Source organism: Callithrix jacchus, chromosome 2 (genome assembly GCF_049354715.1).
Source record: "Callithrix jacchus isolate 240 chromosome 2, calJac240_pri, whole genome shotgun sequence".
NCBI lineage: Eukaryota > Metazoa > Chordata > Mammalia > Primates > Cebidae > Callithrix > Callithrix jacchus.
This window is the reverse complement of record NC_133503.1, coordinates 191,134,504-191,153,466: the sequence shown is the minus strand read 5'-3', so window position 1 is coordinate 191,153,466 and position 18,963 is coordinate 191,134,504. Positions and strand designations below refer to the sequence as shown.

Below are 18,963 nucleotides of genomic sequence, written 5' to 3'. Positions count from 1 at the left end.
AGGGCAATCACTTGAATCTGGAAGGTGGAGGTTGCAGTGAGCTGAGATTGCACCACTGCACTGCAGCCTGGTGACAGAGCAAGACTCCTCTCAAAAAAAAAAGAGAAAAGAAAAGAAAAATAAATAAAAGGCATTGAGATTGGAAAGCAAGAAGTAAAATGATCTGTATTTTCAGAGGACATGATCTTACATATAGAAAATTCAAAGAGATCCTCTACAAAACTATTAGAACGACTACTTTAGCAATGTCTCTGGATACAAGATCAACATACAAAAATCAACTGTATTTTTATTCAACAGCTAGGAATAATCCAAAAATAAATCAAGAAGACTATGTACAACAGCATAAAAAAAAGAATACTCAAGAAGATATTCAACAAAGTGCAAAACTTAACCATACATCTGAATAATGAAAAGACATCCTATGTGCATAAATCAAAACTTAATATAGTTAAGATGACAGTATCCCCAAATTCATCCACAGTTTCAATGCAATTCCTATCAAAATCCCAGCTGGATCTTTTGCAGAAATTGACAAAATAATCCTAAAATTTCATATGGAAATGTAAGACACCCAGAATAGCTAAACAATGAAGAAAAAGAAAAACAAAGTTGGAGGACACACGCTTCCTGATTTGAAAGCTTACAACAGAGCTGCAGTAACCAAGACATTGTAGTACTGGCATAAGGATAGACATATGGATCCACAGAATAGAACTGAACCAGAAATAAATCCTTACATTTGTGGTCAGTTTATTTTTGACAAAGATTTGAAGATAATTTAATATGGAAAGAGTAGTATATTCAACAGTTGCCTCTGGGACAACTGAATACTCACATGTGAGAAAGTGAAGTCGAATCCCTGTCTCACACCAGACACACTAATTAATTAAAAACAAATCAGAACTAAAAGTGAAAACTTAAACTCTAAAACTTCCAAAGGAAGAACAGAAATAAATCTTTGTGACCTTAGATTAGGCAATTACTTTTTAAATACAAGTTAAAAGCACAAGCAGTAAAAGACAAAATGGATAAATTGGACTACATTAAAATTTTAAACTTTGGTGACACTATCAAGAAAGTGAAAACACGATGGACAAAATGGGAGAAAATATTTATAAGCCATATATTTGACAAGGAATTTCTATCCAGAATATATAAAGAATTCTTAGAAACTAACAATAAAAAGACAAATAAAACGATTTAAATGTGCAAAGGATTTTAAAAAACATTTTTTCCTCAAAAAATATACAAGTGGCCAACAAACACATGAAGGGATTCTTAAAGTCATTAATTATAAGAGAAATGCAAATCAAAACGACAACGAAATACCACTTCACACCCTATGTGGTGACTAATATTAAAAAGACAATAGTGTTTGTGAATATGTAGGAAAATTGGAACACTCATTCTTTGCTGCTGGGCATGTAAAATGGTGCAGCTGTTTTGGAAAATCGTTTGGCAATCCCTGAAATTGCTAAACACAGAGGTACTATATGACTCAGCAATTTCATTCCTAGGAACCCAAGGGGACGGAAAACACATTCACACAAAAACTTGCACACAAATGTTAACAGCAAGATTATTCATAAAAACCCAAAAGTGGAAAGAACCTAAATGCTTATCTACTGATGAACAGATTAAAAATGTGAGAGTTTTTTTAAAAATAGAGTATTACTTGGCAATAAAAAAAGAATAAAGTAATGATACATGCTACAATATAAGTGAATCCTGAAAAACATTTTGCTAAGTGAAACAAGCCTGTCACAAATGATCACATAGTATATGCTTCCATTTGTGTAAATCAACTCATAGACAGAAAGTGGATAAGGGGTTGCCTGGAGCTGAAGGAGGGAGGAAGGAATGAACATGGGGAATCACTGCTAATAGGTATGGGGTTTCTCCAGAAATGTTGATGTGATAATTTCAGTCACATGGCTGTGAATATGATAAGACATGGTACATTTTAAATGGATGGGTTTTATGGTATATAAAATATATCGCAATGGATTTTTCTTTGAAAACATACTTTAGCACAGCATCTATTAGGAAAAAGAAATCCACCTGTCGTACAGCTTGATTTGCTCTTTTTTTTTTGAGATAAGATCTGGTTCTGTCACCCAGACTGGAGTACAGTGATGCAATCTCAGCTCACTGCAGCATCCACTTCCTGGGCGCAGGTGATCCTCCCACCTCAGCCTCCTCATTGGCTGAATCTACAGGTGGGCATCACCGTATCTGTCAAATTTTTGTATTTTTTGTAGAAATGGGGTTCCATCGTGTTGCCCAGGCTGGTCTCAAACTCCTGGGCTCAAGTGATCCACCCCTCTCAGTCTTCCAAAATGCTGGGATTACAGGTGTGAGTCACTGCACCTGGCCTTGATTTTCAAATTTTGATTAAGTTATTGTGGTAGCCACTGTGAACTGCCTACCCAACAACCATTCTCCTCTTGTTTCTGGGAGCCAGATCCCAATTTTGTCCAGGTAAGAGGCAACAGTGTGCCTCTCCCAGGTGCTGAGTATTGCCCATCATGATATCCACATCTGCCTTTGACAGTGATTCATTCAGGGGTGGCAGGTGCTCCAGTCCTGGCCACTGGCACAAAAGAGGAGTCTTCTGCTAAGACTCTTAGGGGGTTAAAAAGTCCTGGATAAAAAAGGAAGATCCAAGGCCAGATGTGGTGGTGCACACCTATAATCCTAGCTCTTTCAGAGGCTGAGGAGGGAAGACTGCTTGAGGCTAGGAGTTGAGGCTGCAGTGAGTTCTGATCATGCCACTGCATTCCAGGCTGGGTGACAGAGCCAGATGAAAGAAAAGACAGAAAGAAAGAGAGAGACAGAGAGAGGAAGGAAGGAAGGAAGGAAGGAAGGAAGGAAGGAAGGAAGGAAGGAGGGAGGGAGGGAGGGAGGGAGGGAGGGAGGGAGGGAGGGAGGGAGGAAAGAAGGAAGGAAGGTCTCTCTATTCCCTGATTTTAGACTTTATTTTTTTTTTTTTTTTTTTTTTTGGAAAGAAAGAAAAAAAGGAGTGAAGGAGAAGAAGAAGGAGGAAGAAAAAGAGGGAGAGAGAACGGGAATGTGGCTTTATTCTAAAAATGGGTATTAATAATGGCCGATCAATATTTTGTGTATTTAAGGTGGAGAATGTATATTTTGTGTATTTAAAATGGACAGCTCTATAAATATTTATTGAGTTTACTTGTTCCAGATCTGAGTTCAAGCCCTGAATATCCTTATTAATTTTCTGTCTCATTGAGTCTAAATCTCTTTATGGGTCTTATGTATCTGGGTGTTAGGATCGTTAGCTCTTATTGTTGCATTAATCCTTTTACCACTATATATTTGTTGCTTTGAAATCTATTTTATCAGATGCGAGAATTGCAACTCCTGCTTTTTATTTATTTATTTTAGACTTTATTTTGGAAGAAGTGATGCTTGGGGGTACATGAGTCATGTGATAATCTTGAGGATAGAGAAGCTGCCTCGAGCTGCATTTCTGAAACCACCTGTCACCAGACCTCTTAGAAAATGAGATTTTAAAATAAACCTCACTGTTTAAACCACACTCCGTCAGAGAGGCTGTTTACTGCAGCCAAAAGCCTGCTCGTTAATAGATTTTCTCTTAAATAGGCTTATCTGTGAATACTCAAAAATGACATGCTCAGTCCTATATCAATGTTCGTCTTTAGAAGATAAAACTGATCTAGACTTTTTCAGAAGACAGGCCTAGCACTGAGTCACTTAAAGGTGCAAGAAGAGGCCAGGCACGGTGGCTCACACCTGTAATCCCAGGGAGGCCAAGGCAGGCAGATCATGAGGTCAGGAGATCGAGACCATCCCGGCTAACATGGTGAAACCCCATCTCCCAGCTACTCAGGAGGCTGAGGCAGGAGAATCACTTGATCCCAGAAGGCAGAGGCTGTAGTGAGCCAAGATTGTGCCACTGCACTCCAGCCTGGGCAACAGAGGGAGACTTGGTCTCAAAAAAAAAAAAAAAAAAAAAAGGGTACAAGCAGAAACTTTGTGCTCAATAGGAGAAACAACCTTATGAATGTAAAGTGGACCAGAGGTTGATGGTTGATCAGCCTTTCTTAGGAGGGCTGATGGGGATACCCTGGCCAGGATGCAGGACAGACCTCGGATGGGGCCCCCACTAAAGAGTTTGAAATTCCGGGCTGGGCGCGGTGGCTCACGCCTATAATCCCAGCACTTTGGGAGGCCGAGGCTGGTGGATCACGAGGTCAAGAGATCGAAACCATCCTGGTCAACATGGTGAAACCCCGTCTCTACTAAAAATATAAAAAAATTAGCTGGGCATAGTGGTACATGCCTGCAATCCCAGCTACTCAGGAAGTTGAGGCAGGAGAATTGCCTGAACCCAGGAGGCAGAGGTTGCCGTGAGCCAAGATCGCGCCATTGCACTCCAGCCTGGGTAAACAAGAGCAAAACTCTGTCTCAAAAAAAAAAAAGTTTGAAATTCCACGTTTTTCTTTTTCTTTTTTCTTTCTTTTTTATTTTTTTATTTTTTGAGATAGAGTCTCCCTCTGTCGCCCAGGCAGAAGTGCAATGGGATGATCTTGGCTCACTGCAATCTCTGCCTCCCCGGTTTAAGTAATTCTCCTGCCTCAGCTTCATGGGTAGCTGGGACTACAGGTGTGCGTCACCACACCTCGCTAATTTTTTCTTTTTAATGGAGACAGGGTTTCACCATGTTGGCCAGGCTAGTCTTGAACTCCTGACCTCAAGTGATCCACCCACCTCAAACTCCCAAAGTACTAGGATTACAGGTGTGAGTCACCATGCCCAGCCCTGTCTTATTCTTTATGAAAATTTGAACAATATCCTGACATCCATCATTTAAGAGAATTTGGTAAATTATTTTCAAAGTGAACAAAGAAGAAATCATACTAGAAAAGAGACATAGGAATTCTGAAATAAAACTATCATTTTTCTTTTTTTTTTTTTGAGACAAAGTCTCGCTCTGTTGCCCAGTCTGGGTTGCAGCGGCACGATCTTGGCTCACCGCAACGTCTGCCTCCCAGGTTCAAGTGATTCTCCTGCCTCAGCCTCCTGCGTAGCTGGAATTACAGGCGCATGCTACCACGCCCAGCTAAAAAACTACCATTTTTCTTCCTTAAATTGTTTATCTTAATAGCCCAAGAAATGTCTAAAAACACCCACAAGTGTTTATGCTCTAAGGAAACTTCTTTATAAACTCGTAGGCATTAGGTTTACACTTGTTTCATAACTGTCGTGTAATTCTTTATAAAGATAATTGTTTTAAGTGCCATGATTTGACCTAAATCAATGCAAACTTTTGGTGTGAAATAATAAGGCAACCTCAAATTGCTTTTAGTGACAGGATTAATGCAGCAGAGGCAGGTTTAACTGCTGTTGTCATTGTTATTTAATGTTCAAATTTTATAATTAAAGGCTGTCGGGCAATCTACTTCCAGAATAACTGTGTAAGCATCGTGAACACACTCACCAGTACAACCATCAAAATGGGTGAAAAGTATTTTTAATAAAACAGGCTGGGCATGGTGACTCATGCTGGTAATACCAGCACTCTGGGAGGCCAACCCAGGAGGATCACTTGGGGCCATGAGTTTGAGACCAGCCTGGGCAACATAACAAAACCCCAACTCTACAAAAAAAAAAAAAAAAAAAAAAAAGCCAGGTGCAGTGGCATGTGTCTGTAGTCCCAGCTTAAGTGGGAGAATCACTTGAGCCCGGGAGTTTGAGGCTGAGCTGCCATGAGCCATAATTATGCCAATGCACTCCAGCCTGGGCAACAGAGCGAGACCCTATTTCCTTTTTTTTTTTGAGACATAGTCTCACTTTGTCACACAGGCTGGAGTGCAGTGGTATGATCTCAGCTCACTGCAACCTCCGCCTTCTGGGGTCAAGCAATTTTCCTGCCTCAGCCTCCCGAGTAGCTGGGATAATAGGCATGCACCACCACACCCAGCTAATTTTTGTATTTTTAGTAGAGACAGCGGTTCACCATGTTGGCCGGGCTGGTATTGAACTCTTGATCTCAGGTGATCCTCCCACCTCAGCCTCCCAAAGTGCTGGGATTACAGGCATGAGCCACCACGCCTGGCCTGTGAGACTCTATTTCTTAAAAAACTTGTTTTACTTAAAACAAAACTAAAACCCAGTCATTTAAAGTCTTAGGAAATTGTCCAAAGGAAACGAAGAACCACGTATTCAATGTACTAAGTCTGCCTGCTCAGCATGATGGAAGCTCTATTCTAGGTGGGTGTGGCTAGGAAGATGGGGCTCACACTCTTCTCAGCTCTCAATCAGTGGCTACAATGTTTTCCTGGGAGGGGAAGGCCGCCAGCATTTCTCATTCCTGCCCCAGGTCTTGTTGCAGAACGTGAATTCCAAGTATGACTGAGAGCCCTGGGCTTCTTTTCTTCACCAAGCCCCTCTTCATAGGCAGGGCAGAGGCTCTACCCTAAGAGCAACAGGCTGAGAACACAGGAGTCCCACTTCCCTTCACCCCAGTTTGCTCATGGGTCAGAGGTCCACACCAATAGGCAAACTGAGAAGACCAGAGGCTCGCACCCCACCCCCACCCAGCAGCCCATCCCAAAAGCAGCGACCACTCAGGAGCACTGCCCCTGCCATCAGCTCTGGAGTCATTGTTCAGAGACTTTGCCAAGGAGGAGAGGCAGGCTATAAAGCAGAGCTCTGAAGCTTTCCCGGAAAAGACTGACTTTTGAAAGAACGGTAGGTGGGGAAATTGAGGCCTAAGGATATTCTGAAAAACAAAGGAGGTCTTGGTGGTAAGCAATTAAGAGGAAGCTGGGAGCTTCCTGACACAGAAAAACTACACCAGAGGCCACTAGTTTCCCAGAGAAAACCTGGAAAAGAGACGTTAATAACAGCACTCCTGAGGGAAGAACAAACTCCAAAGACTGGCCTCAAAAACCGTCCCTGAAAAGAGATCCACATTTAATTGGATCCAACTGTGGAGCAATTTATACCACAAAGCATTGTAAAAACAGCTGAGCAATCAGCCAGCTATTAGTGGAATCTTACAAATGGATGTGATACCAACAGAGACAGTCAAGTTAACTAAGCAATTAGGAGAGCCGGGCGCGGTGGCTCACGCCGATAATCCCAGCACTCTGGGAGGCCGAGGCAGGTGGATCACGAGGTCAAGAGATCGAGACCATCCTGGTCAACAAGGTGAAATCCCGTCTCTACTAAAAATACAAAAATTAGCTGGGCATGGTGGTGCATGCCTGTAATCCCAGCTACTCGGGAGGCTGAGGCAGGAGAATTGCTTGAACCCAGAAGGCAGAGGTTGCGGTGAGCCGAGATCGTGCCATTGCACTCCAGTCTGGGTAACAACAGTGAAACTCCATCTCAAAAAAAAAAAAGAAATTAGGAGAAATGACAAAGAGATCCCTGATAAAACTGTCCAACCCAGGGTGACTACGTACATGACCAAGGCTCTGCTCTCTGACATCAGAGACTTCTCACTGCAGGGAAAGCAGACTTTACTTAAAAAGGTTCAGCCAAGACACTAAACAAATAAATAAGCGAACAATAAGCTTTGAAGTTGGAAGAAGTCAATATTCAGAATTACTACAAGATATTAAAAATTTCTAGTTTTCCAAAATGAATTATGCTATATGTGAAGAAATAGGAAAGTGGGACCCATACATGTGGGGGGAAAGGCAGGCAACAGAAACTGCCAATGAAAAGATGAAATGTCACATAACAGACAAAGACCTCAAAACTGCCATTGCAAATATGCTTAAAGAGCTAAAGGAAACTATACTTTAAAAAGTAAAGGAAGATTTGATGACAATGTCTCATCAAGTAGAGAATATCAATAAAGAGAAATTTTTTATTTTTTGTTTGTTTGTTTTGTTTTTTGACACGGAGTTTCCCTCTTGTGGCCCAGGCTGGAATGCAATGGCATGATCTCAGCTCACTGCAACCTCCACCTCCCAGATTCAAGCGACTCTCCTGCCTCAGCCTCAGGAGTAGCTGGGATTACAGGGATACACCACCACACCTGGCTAATTTTGTACTTTTAGTAGAGATGGGGTTTCTCCATGTTGGTCAGGCTGGAATCAAACTCCTGACCTTAGTGATCCACCCACTTCTGCCCCAAAAAGTGTGAGCCACTGCAGCTGGTCTTTTGTGTTGTTTTTGAGACAGGAAACCACTCTGTCTCCTAGAGAGGAGTGCACAGGCATGATCATGGCTCACTGTAGCCTCAACCTCCCAGCCTCAAAGCAGTCCTCCCATCTTGGCCTCCCAAGTAGCTGAGTCCAAAAGCATGCACCACCAAACCAAGTTAATTTATTTTTTATAGAGATGGGGTCTCCCTACGTGAAAAAAAATGTTTTTTAAGAAAGAAATTCTGGGGTTGAAAAGTACAATAACTTCAATGAAAAATTTGACAAGGGCTCAAAAGAAGATGTGAACTGGTAGAAGAAAAAAGCAATGAACTTAAAGATAAATCAATAGATTATGCAATCTGAAGAAAAAGAATGAATGAAAATGAACAAAGCCATAAGCCAGCTCACACCTGTAATCCTAGCACTTTGGGAGGCCAAGGTCGGTGGATCACTTGAAGTCAGGAGTTCAAAACCAGCCTGGCCGACATGGCAAAACCCTGTCTCAAAAAAAAAGAAAAGAAAATGAACAGAGCCTCAGAGAAATGTGGGACACCCACATACAAATAATGGGAGTGTAAGAAACAGAAGAGGAGCAAAAAATGTCTGAAAAAATAATGGCTGAAAACCTCCTATATTTGATGGAAAATATTAATCTATGTATGTAAGGAACTTAACAGTGCTTTTCGTTCCAGCTACTTGGACAGCGGAGGCAGGGGGATCACTTGAGGCCAGTAGCTCAAGACCACATGCACTATGATTGGGCAAGATAGCGAGACCCTGTCTCTAAAAAAATAGAAGCAGCTCAACAATCTCTAAGTAGGGTAAATGCAAAGAGATCTGTACCCAGACAGACTCATCGTAGTAAAAATGTTTAAAGACAAAGGCAAGGAGAAAAATCACGAAAGCAGCAAGAAAAAAAATGACTTGTCACAATCAAGGGAACCCAAAAAAATTAACAACTGGCTCCTCATCAGAAACAAAGGAATTCAGAAAGTAGTAGGATGACATTTTCAAAATGCTGAACAGAAAACTGACAACCAAGTGTATAGTATCTAGCAAAACTATCTTACAGAACTGAAGGCAAAATGAAGACATTCCCTGATAAAACTGAGAGAATCCATTACTAACAGACATACTAAAGAAAGCTCTCAGGCTAAAAGAAAATGACCTCCAATGGTAATTTAAATTCGACCCTCTTATACACACACACATACACACACACACACACACACACACACACACACACACAGAGAGAGAGCAAGAACCTGCACACAGTAATTATGTAATTATATAAGAGAGTATATATGCATATTTCTTTTCCTTTCCTCTCTCAATTGATTTAAAAATTGATTTAATTACATAAAACTATATCTATAGTTATACATGTAATTGTATTGTTGGGTCTATAATATATTTAACAATAACAATACAAAGGATGTAAATGGAAGTAAAGATATATTAGCTTAAAAAAATGACACCAGACACTGTCTTGAACCTACAGACACAAATGAAAAGAACCAGAACTGGTAAATACAACAAACTTTATGAATATATGCTTGTTCTTTCTTCTCTCTGTTTCTTTGAAAGATTTAAAATTATATAAAGTAACAATTATAGCACTGTATTGTATACATAACAATAATGACCCCCAAAACGAGGAAGAAATAATAGCCCTATATAAGCTCTATAGGAGTAACTTTTTCTTTTTCTTTTTCTTTTTTTTTTTTTTTTTTTGAGACGGAGTTTCGCTGTTGTTACCCAGACTGGAGTGCAATGGCACGATCTCGGCTCACCGCAACCTCCACCTTCTGGGTTCAAGCAATTCTCCTGCCTCAGCCTCCCGAGTAGCTGGGACTACAGGCGCGCACCACCATGCCCAGCTAATTTTTGTAGTTTTAGTAGAGACAGGGTTTCACCTTGTTGACCAGGATGGTCTTGATCTCTCGACCTCGTGATCCACCCACCTCGGCCTCCCAAAGTGCTGGGATTATAGGCGTGAGCCAACGTGCCCGGCCTTTTTTTTTTTTTTTTTTTGAGATGGAGTCTGGTTCTGTCACCCAGGCTGGAGTGCTGTGGCGCGATCTCAGCTCGCTGCAACCTCCACCTCCTGGGATCAAGTTATTCTCCTGCCTCAGCCTCCCAAGTAGTTGGGATTACAGGTGCATGCCACCACACCCAGCTAATTTTTGTATTTTCAGTAGAGATGGGCTTTCACCATGTTTGCCAGCATGGTCTCAAACTTCTGATCTCAGGGGATCTGCCCACCTTGGCCTCCAAAGTGCTGGGATTACAGGTGTAAGCCACTGCGCCTGACTAGGAGTAACATTTCTATATGTAACTGGAATTAAGTTAGTATAAATCTGAAGTTAATTCTGATAAGATATATACGGTAACCGCTAAAGAAACCAATTTAAAAACTCAAAAAGTAGTGAAAAAGTTATTAAAGGAATTAAAATATTCACTTAATGCAAAAAGAAAAGAAAAAGGCCTTGGTTCACATTCACTGATGCAAGTGGACAGTGGAAAACCCAGACGCTAAAAAATTGAATAGGAATTAATGAGGCCGGGCAGGGTGGCTCACGCCTGTAATCCCAGAACTTTCGGAGACCAAAGCGGGCAGATCATGAGGTCAAGAGACGGAGACCAACCTGGCCAACATGGTGAAACCCCATCTCTACTAAAAATACAAAAATTAGCCAGGCATGGTGGCACGCACCTGTGGTCCCAGCTACTCGGGAGGCTGAGGCAGAAGAATCACTTGAACCCAGGAGGCAGAGGTTGCAGTGAGCCGAGATTGCGCCATTGCACTCCAGCCTGGAGATAGAGCAAGACTCCGTCTCAAACAGAAAAAAAAGAAAGAAAGAAAGAAAGGAATTAATGAGAAGATACTTCTCCAAATTTTGGTCCAAGATCTCAATAAATTCAAGGGTATTTTTTACATTACTAAGGAAAGTATGCTTTTTTTTAAATTTTATAAGACACAGGGTCTTGCTATGTTGCCCAGGCTGGAGTGCAGTGGCTATTCACGGGCGTGATACCACTACTGATCAGCAGGGGAGTTTTGACCTACTCCATTTCCGAACTGGGTGGGTTCACCTTTTTTTAGGCAACCTGGTGTTCCCTGGCTTCCAGAGGTCACCATACTGATGCCGAACTTAGTGAGGACACCCGATCAGCATAGCGTACTACAGCCCAGAACTCCTGGGCTCAAGCGATCCTCCCACCTCAGCCTCCGTAGTAACTGGGACTACAGGCACACATCACTGCTCCCTGCGGAAAGTGCACTTATTAAAGGGTTTGCCCTTAAGAGGAGAACCGACTGCTTATGCACTTCTTTCTTGTCACCAAGCAGATAATATAGTTATGTAAATTTCTTACAATGACACCATTGACTGATGAGCAATGGAAGGGGAATTCTTGAATAGAAAGTAAATAAAAATCTGAGATGGTATGGCATCTATGGGAGCTTGTTCACACAGGATTCAGAACTTCTCCCTCTTAGCCCACATTGCATGTTTAGAAACAAGCTGCCCTTTTCAGGGAAGAGAAATTAACTCCATACACTTTTGAACAGTTCAAGGTAGATTGTGCCCTGAAACTCTTATTGTTTCAGAGAAAAGAAGACAAGAGATTCCGTTTTAGAATGTTGAATGGCCTTGATGGGCACCCTAACCTCAGCAGAGCTTTGACAGTTGAATGGAAATTACCACATTTCTTCCAGATTAGACATAACCAAAAATCCCTTTTCAGAGTCATCAGTGAGGAATTTGCTTAATAACGGAACCTGTGGTCTCTGGGCTGCCTGCCAACGGCAGGACTATATAAAGACAAGGATGCAGACACAGGCAGGCACAAGAGACCATACTGCATCCCTGACTTTATTGTTCTGCTTTGTTTTTCCTTCATCTCTTCCTATTCTCCTTTCTTGTCTATTTATAGCAAACAAAATAAATCTGAGTGCAACACACATGAATGCATGGCTTAAGCAGATATTATGCAAATGATTATAGAATAATAAAATCAGATGTCCAAAGCAAAGTATTTCCATTACCATCAACCCATGGCAAGGTTCCCTATTCTATTTTTAAGCAGCTTCAAATCTACTGGTGATCTTTCATCACGATTTCATTTTTATAACATCTTTCCTAGTTTATAGAATGTTTGCCATCTATATGTTTCCTATACAGAAGAAAACAAAATCTCCCACTGTATCTATTTCTATAGCAAGATTTTGTAGGAAATGTTGCCTGTCAAGGAATAGCCTTTCAATTTTCACTTACATGGAAAATCAAACTGCTCTTGAGACCTACTAAAACTCGCTTTATAAAGTTTCCAGTCTCTTTCAAGCTTCATTTGAAAAAGTGACTTTTTTTAGAGATCAGAGAAAACCTAATTCTGCTTTTCTTTCTTTTTCTTCTTCTTCTTTTTTTTTTTTTTTTGAGATAGAGTCTCACTCTGTTGCCCCAGCCAGAATGCAGTGGCCCAATCTCAGCTCACTGCAGCTTCCAACTCCCAGGTTCAAGAGATTCTCCTGCCTCAGCCTCCTAAGTAGCTAGGACTACAGGGACATACCATCATAACTGGCTAATTTTTGTATTTTCAGTAGAGATGGGGTTTCACCAAGTGGGCCAGGCTGGTCTCGAACTCCTAACCTCAGGTGATCCACCTGCCTTGGTCTACCAAAGTGCTGGAATTACAGGCATGAGCTTCTGTTCCCAGCCAAGATCAGTGAAAACCTGACTCTGATTTTCAAATAAAGGAACCACAAATAATAAAATTTGGGTATATCAGGAAGTATTGGATTGGAGAAAGTTTTGATTGGAGAAACTATTAATCAATCTTCCCCTGTCTCACATTACCTCTCAATTGTCTCCAGTTCTCTAGTTTTGTCAGTTTCTTTTTTATTTCCACTGAAATTCCCACTGTTTCTTATTTTTCTGTGGTAGATTAAATGTACAAATGGAGATGAACATTTTTATTTATCTAGTTGGTGCCTATTGTGTTTTCTGTATCTGGGCAATCATGTATTTCACCAATTCTAGAAAGGAAATTCTCCCAATTGTCATTTCTTTCTTTATATGTTTCGTTTACTTCCTTCTCTCCATTCACTCCTTCAAGAAATATGTGAAACTGACTCAACTTATCCACCTTATCTCTTTTGGTTTTGCTCTGCATAGAAACACAATTCTTTATTACAGCGAGTATATTTACTAAACTATTTTAACATAGTTCTTGAATTAACACAGTTTTGAAGTGATCAATTGCAAATTAAGGACCTTGCTGACCTTACTAACTTCTTATGCATTATCATTTCCTAATTTTTAAATAAGCTTTTCTGTGCTACAATGTACACAACAAAATTCACAAATTTTAAGAGGAAATGGATAAATTCTGACGAATATAGTTATCCATGTAACCAATGCTCCATTAAAACACAGAATATCTCCTTAGAAAGTGTCTTCTGCACATTTTCAGTCAATCAACACCCCACCACCACACCCAAGTCAACCCCTGATCTGATTTCCAAGAACTTCATCGTATAAATAGAATCATACAGGCTTTCTCCTCTTTTGCCTCCAGTTTCTCTTACTCAGGATAACATGGGGGAAGATTCATCCACGTTGTTGCACAGTAGTTGTTCCTTTTCATAGCTATAAACTGGTATTCCATTCTATGAATACACAATGTGTTTATTCACATACATTCTATGTATTATTCCATTCATATAAGCAATCTAAATTGTTACATTATAAAACTGCATATATTCAATATAAGAAGATATGCAAAAAATCTTGGTAGCTTCTAAGTTGCTTCTGTTGCTACAGTCTTCAGTACATTCTTACCGCAAAGATCAATCTTTCCTTCACCTGAAAATCTTCTATTACGTTTGCTCTCATCCCCTGCAGGAAGCAATCCCTCTTGCTTCCTGGTTTTTACTTCACATGATACACCACTTTTTACTTACTTGGTGTTATGGTTACTTATATACATATCTAATATCAATGACTAGACTCTAAGCTGCTTGAAGTCAGGATCCAAGTGATTTTTAGGTTTGCCTGGTGCACAGTACTTAGCAAATTGCTGGCTTGTTGGAAGGGCTCGACACAGGTCAGCTGAGAGGTAAATAGGTGAATTCCTCTATTCAAAAGTAGCTTCAATGGCTCTGCGCCTTGTAGTTTGTCATGCAAACTCTTCCACAAGGAGCTCCAACCCAGCTTTCCAACTGCAGCCCGGTGATTTTTCCTACATAATACCTCTCCTTCAGTTAGAGTCTTCTTTGCTAACTTCCATGCTTTTATCTGTGATATTATTCCAGTCTGGTAGAAAACATACACACACACGCACACGCACACTATGCACACACAACCCTATCTTTATTTTCCACGCCTCCTTAACAAGAGTTTCAAGATTTCTGTTTCCAGGGGCCCCCACCAGGGCACCCCACCACCATCTGCCACCTTGGTCAGCAGGGACCACAAAATAAGCAGTTGCAGATCCTGCCCGGTAGGGGGAGGCGTGCCCATAAATCTTCGGCTAAATCCAAGGCTTTTCTGAAGCCCATGAGATTTTTAAGAAGCCACATGTTTTATAAAACACCGTCTTCTAGGTTAAAGAAATAAACAAGAGTTCAGCTAACTCCTTCCTCTGATTACAAACTGGGTAATCTCTGCTTACCAAATCACAGTAATTTAAGCCCGAATAACAAAGAAAAAACCATTTGACCATTTTTAATCTCTAAGGACCTCACTCTAGTTGCATCCTCATTTTTTTAAATCCACAAAATCTATTCACAGATTGAATACTAAATCTGTGTTGTTGAATCAGGAACTAGTAATGGAAAGCTGGACGTCTTGCCCTCCTGACGCAGAGATTAGTTCAAAAGAAAAACATCTGTACTGCCTACTTCTTTTCCATCTCCACCCACTTCTTAGCATCATTTAGGTTTTAAAAATGTTTTGTAATGGTCTACCAAATGGCAGTCATTTTTTTATGTACTAGGTTTATGATACCATGGGATTTGATTTGACTCAGTGTTCATCATTGAGTCACGCTGATCACAAACCAAAAGTGAACAGTCATCATGAAACAAACTGTGTCACATCGCAGGGAACAAAATGGTAGCCCCGCCCGTTCTCACACAGGGGCAGATAGATTTCACAGAGAATTAGTAAAGCTCAGTGCTTCGTAAGCCTAAAAATTAATGATGCTGGAAGAGATCATTCCATTTCATAAATGAGAAAAGTAAAATCTAAAGAGATCAAAGTGGCTTCTTCAAGAGACTACAGCCAGTTAGTGACGAAACAGACTAGAGTCCAGTGGTTTGGACCTGTTAACAGCTAGGATGATCTTCATCTACAAACACTATTCATTGCACTTCCTTGGCAGTGTCAGCAAGAGATGATATCTTAAAAGGATCATTTTCGTGCCCAGTTCCTTTAGAGATATACTAAGAAAGCAATGCAAACACCAGCTCAACTTGAAGAAAGCCTCTCTAAGCAGCCAGCCGGTCTTGCAGCTTCTTAGAGCCGCCACACTGGCATCTTTTAAACAAGTCCTTGTGTGAAGAATCTTCAAGGAAGAAAGCAAAATCCATCCACAGTGAATATTGCACGTGTTGGCACACATCCTATTCATTTCTCCTGCAATTATTTATTGGGTGGAGTATGCAACAAGAGTGTGTTATTATATTAGTCAGTTATTTGTCCCTTGAATCTAAAGAAAACACCTACAACTCCCATTGCATTAGAGATAGGAAGGAAATGCTAAAAGACATGTTAAAAAGACAGTGCTTAATAACAATGACACTTGAGGTTTGTAACGCTTTGCGTGGTGGATCGCAAAGCACTTGGCAAATGATCATGACATTTCAAAACAATATTATTCTGAAGGAGCATCATATTGTGATTTCCTCTTGATAAGTCAGAGAAAGAAAGATAGTTGCCTGTTAAAATCTACCTAGCAAATAGGAATTTTAGCCCTAACATTTTTATTTTTAATTATGCCTAATTTTGTACATTAGCTAAAAATTTGTTGGGAATACATTTAATTCAAATTAAATAAATAAAGTGATCTTAGGATCTAAACTCAAACGTCCTGTGCTCATTCTGAGGCAGCAGTAACTTTTCTGCCTTCCTGACATAAAATTCATACAAAGAACCCTCATAAAACATCATCTGAAATTCCAGGAGTGGAATATGTGAGGCAACTTAACAGGGAATAGAGCAACTTCAAAAGAAAAAATACAGAAGCTAAGATTCTCTTCCTGGAACTATCACTGTTAAATATTAATCTAGGAATTCAGGTTTGGGATGAGGTAGGAGGATGGGTGCCAGGGAATGAGAAAGGAAGAGAAGCAGACAAAGACTATTTAAATATGTATGATTCTTATTTGAAATCAGAGTAAGATTCCCTACTTTCAAGACTTGAAGTGTCATTATAATTAAGTACTTCAAATATTTTATATTATATTTGATGGGTTTTGACGTCAAAGAACTTAGGGGGCAAAGTGTCAGCTAACATAGAGCATTCACTGCAGCCCCCAGAAGCTTTCAAAGTCATCACAGAGGCTTCAGTCTAGTCCGTCTCAAAAAAGCACAATACCTTAGGAGTGCAACAATTTCTCAATTCCAAAGTGGTCAATAAGATGTAAGTGGAACTTGTTGACTAGGGCCTCTGGAAAAGTTCCTAAAAGACGACTGACTCAGCTATGAGGTGAGTTCTTTCATGGTTCTGCCCACGTCTCCTTCCTCCTGCCTGAAGTGTGGACATGATGGCTGGCATTCCAGCAGCCATATTATATCTTGAGATAGATCTCGAGAAAGAAAGCCACACTCCAAAGGTGGCAGAAGAAAGATAAAAAGAACCTACATACCTGATGACCAAGTTGATGAACTGCCTGATTTGGGATTTCTTTTACATAATAGGAAGTCTTTTTTTTTTTTTTGAGACGGACTTTTGCTCTTGCTACCCAGGCTGGACTGCAATGGCGCGATCTCGGCTCACCGCAACCTCTGCCTCCCGGGTTCAGGTAATTCTCCTGCCTCAGCCTCCTGAGTAGCTGGGATTACAGGCACGCACCACCATGCCCAGCTAATTTTTTGTATTTTTAGTAGAGAAGAGGTTTCACTTTGTTGACCAGGATGGTCTCGATCTCTTGACCTCGTGATCCACCCTCCTTGGCCTCCCAAAGTGCTGGGTTTTTCATTATTCACTGATATAGCCAACTCAACAGCTTTTAGGATTCTACTTTCTCTAAAACTGTCTGATTTTTTTTTTTTTTTTGGAAATGGAGTCTTGCACTGTCTCCAGGCTGGAGTGCAGTGGCGCAATCTCGGCTCACTGCAACCTCAGCCTCCTGAGTTCAAGCGATTCTTCCGCCTCAGCCACTCGAGTAGCTGGGACCACAGGCATGTGCCAACATGCCTGGCTAATTTTGTATTTTTAGTAGAGATGGGGTTTCACCATGTTAGCCAGGATGGTCTCCATCTCTTGACCTCGTGATCTGCCCACCTCGGCCTCCCAAAGTGCTGGGATTACAGGCATGAGCCACTGCGCCTGGCCCTTTGATTCTTAAGGAAACACAGTCAGTACTGTTTTCCTTGACTTTCTAAGATGGGTCCACCAAGTCCTCCATGTTATGTAACTCCAGAGGACCCCTCTTATATCATGGGCTGAGACGCTCTTACTTAGATGACAGTGCGAATAGGGTCCTCTGGATCCTCGGGTCCCAGCTCATAGAATTTCTGTTTACCTTTGACCTTCTTGGAGTTACGTCCTCAGGGAAACAAGTAAAAATGTTATTTTATTTATTTATTTATTTTATTGAGATAGAGTTTCGCACTTGTTGCCCAAGCTGGAGTGCAATCTCAGCTCACCACAACCTCCACCACCCAGGTTCAAGCAATTTTTCTGCCTCACCCTCCCAAGTAGCTGGGATTACAGGCATGTGCCACCATGCCTGGCTAATTTTGTATTTTTAGTAGAGATGGGGTTTCTCCATGTTGGTCAGGCTGGCCTCGAACTCCTGACCTCAGGTGATCTGCCTGCCTCTGCCTCCCAAAGTGTTGGTACAGGCCTGAGCCACCGTGCCAGACCTAAAGTTTATTTTAGATTCAAATATTGGTTAAACAATATTTAATACAATCTATGGTATTATAATTTTATTAAGGACTAATTTAAACTAGATTTCTCAAACTTGTAACCTATGGATCACTTTGGCAGATAAATGAATGCTATGAACCATCTATAATGCTGCTTTCCTCGGCACAAGAAAAGGAAGAAAGAAAGAAGCTAAAAAGAAAAGAAGGGAAAAGTTACCACCGGAAATGGAGTGGAACGGAATGGAAAGGAACGGAACAGAATAGAATAGACTAGAATAGAATAGAATGTGCTATTAATCATGAAACAATCATATAGGAAAATTATTTCCCATTGAAATAAAATAGTAACATTGGTAAGAATGACAACATTTTTAACATTGGTTGTGATACAGACCATTTGTTGTGATACAGCTTTCTCTAAGCAGCCATTGTTCCAAGTCCTTTTTTCAAGTCCTCTACATGTATTAACTCAGAAGTGGTCTGTGGCCTTTTAGGAACTGGGCCCACAGAGCCGGAAGTGAGCGGTTGTGAGCGAGCGTCACCGCCTGGGCTCCGCCTCCTGTCAGATCAGCGGCAGTGTGAGATTCTCATAGGAGCGTGAATCCTATTGTGAACTGCGCATGCGAGGCATCTAGGCTGCGGGCTCCTAATGAGAATCTAATGCCTGATAATCTGAAGTGGAACAGTTTCATCCCAAAACCATCTCCTCCACCCTA

General features: G+C 40.9%; 1 long non-coding RNA gene across 1 annotated transcript in view; it reads right to left on the bottom strand.

Annotated features, from left to right (window-relative positions):
* LOC128931401 (uncharacterized) overlaps positions 1–18,741 on the bottom strand; it is a 41,379-nt gene extending 22,638 nt beyond the window's left edge. Inside the window, exon 1 of the long non-coding RNA XR_008479753.2 lies at positions 18,642–18,741. This is a non-coding gene — a long non-coding RNA (uncharacterized LOC128931401). The remainder of the gene's footprint in view (positions 1–18,641) is intronic.
* Between the last annotated feature and the right edge of the window lie 222 nt (positions 18,742–18,963).